Source organism: Otolemur garnettii, unplaced genomic scaffold, assembly GCF_000181295.1.
Source record: "Otolemur garnettii isolate 467f Iridium unplaced genomic scaffold, OtoGar3 scaffold00010, whole genome shotgun sequence".
NCBI lineage: Eukaryota > Metazoa > Chordata > Mammalia > Primates > Galagidae > Otolemur > Otolemur garnettii.
In genome coordinates, this window is record NW_003852405.1 from 28,707,332 (window position 1) to 28,709,547 (window position 2,216).

Here is a 2,216-nt window from a genome sequence, read left to right on the forward strand (position 1 = left end):
CCCGGCTATTTTTTGGTTGCAGCCATTATTGTTTGTTTGGCGGGTCCGGGCTGGATTTGAACCCACCACCTTAGGTGTATGTGGCTGGCACCTTAGCCACTTGAGCCACAGGCGCTGAGCCAAGAGAGAAATCTTAAAGATGAGGTTATAGAGGGATAAAAAGGAGTGACAGCAATCTGGAGGTAGATATTTTCAAAGCTAGGATAAAGACCCTGGGAAAACAAACAAAAGGGTTTTCAAGGTACACAGAGGTAGTTCTAGTTTGAATGATGCTAAATAAAGACATTTTGAGGAAAGTTTGACTTAAGGAAGGCCTTGATAATGTTAAATGCTGATAATGGTAAACTTTGAACCCTTAACATCCGGTAGCTTAAACCTGATGGACGGGAGAATGAGGACTTGTGGGAAGCCTGCAGGTGTATAGGGATTCTTAGTGTGAGAATCTATTCAAGCGAAGCCTATCTTTTGTCTGTAATACAATGTTCATTGCATCTTTTGGACAAAATGAATTAAGAGCAAAACTCTTATGTTGTAAAGCTTTATGTAAATATTAGCTGGGTGCAGTTGCTCACGCCTGTAATCCCAGCACTTGGGAGGCCAGCACTGGGAGGCCGAGGCTGGTGGATTGCCTGAGCTCACAGGTTCAAGGTCAGCCTGAGCCATAGCGAGACCTCCTCTCTAAAAAAAATAACCAAGAGTCAAAGATTTCTGTGAGCTGTGACATCTTGGCACTCTACCGAGGGTGACATAATGAGATTCTGCCTCAAAACAAAACAAATAGGCTAAGCTGCTAGGATACACCGGGGCCAGCGGGTTAGAATTGGCCCAGGCCTGCCAAACAACTACATCAAAAAAAAACCAGCCAGGTGTTTTTGGTGGGTGCTTATAGTCTCAGCTGCTGGGGGGGCTATGGCAAGAGAATCACTTAAGCCCGAGAGTTTGAGGTTGCCGTGAACCGTGACGCCTTGGCAGTCTGCCGAGGGTGACATACTGCAACTCTGTCTCAAAAAAAAAATATTATAATGTTTTACTGAAGTATAGACTTAAAAGATTTGTCATCAATACAGTGAATAAAGAGGAAAAAGGGGAGCAAGGTAAGTAAATACATATCTAAAGGAGGCTGGAGGAGGTACAGAAGGCCAAGGAGAGTGCCGAGTCTTAATAGATAGGGAAAGTTCCTTATCTATTTCTAGCTGGTCAAAATGAATCACATTTGCCCTTTGGATTGGAAGAGTGAAATGAGTTTTTCTTGGACATCTTTAAGATTGGAATGTCAAATGTTGACAACTTACTTAATTTAACAAGTATTTTTCTTAGAATATGTTTATTATTAGCTTTCCACAGGGATATGTCAGTTTGGGAGCGTTGTGAATTTTTAGGGAATGAGTCTGACAGATTTTGTTAGTGCATCTGCCTATTACTACCAAATTATAATTAATTTGCCTCAAAAATGAGCATCTCTTACAATGAGGTTTAGTTTTGGTTTTTTTCTTTTTAAGTAGAAAGGTTTAGTTTCTTTTTAAACAAAGTGCAAATTGGTAATGCTTGTTTAGCTTCAAGTGTACACTTTGTAAGAGACATTGTATCATTTTATTGCCATTGTTGTTACTGGGGGTATTTGGCAGTTTTCTAAATATTGACGCCTATTTGAGATTTGCTTGAATTGTGTCTCTTCCTCATATGATCAAAGTGTTAACCAAGTTATTTATAGAAAGAAGACAAAGAATATGAGAACTTTAAAAATAGTATACGAGATTTCTCTATTGTTACCCAAAGAAGAGCAAGGTTTTTCCATATATTTTTAAATAGTCATAAATTTTTGATTTTTCTTTACTTAGTTGCTTATGTTTTGTGACCTATTTGACAATGGTGAAACTATAAAGTTGCCTTATTAGCAACACGCATCAGACATCAAAACAGCTTCTATATGTCTTCGATCCAGTATTTTTGATCTGTAATGATTATTTCATAGAACCAGGGGAATTACAAACTAAATAAAACAGTGCTCAGCTAAAGGAGCTGACTAGAAAAAATACATGTTTAATTTTATACTTAGAGAAAATGGGAAAATATACTGCAGAAAACACTCAGCATCATCATTTTCTAAGTACTGCCCTTTCAAATTCATGCATTCCATTTAGTTGTAGATCTTCCTCTTTTTTTTTTCTTGGAGACAGTCTCATTCTGTCACTGTGGCTACAGTGCCCAGGCATCAT

General features: G+C 38.4%; 1 protein-coding gene across 4 annotated transcripts in view; it reads left to right on the forward strand.

Annotated features, from left to right (window-relative positions):
- The window catches only part of FUBP1 (far upstream element binding protein 1), a 40,999-nt gene that overhangs the window by 32,260 nt on the left and 6,523 nt on the right, over nt 1-2,216 (forward strand). The gene's annotated exons all lie outside the window — the stretch shown is intronic.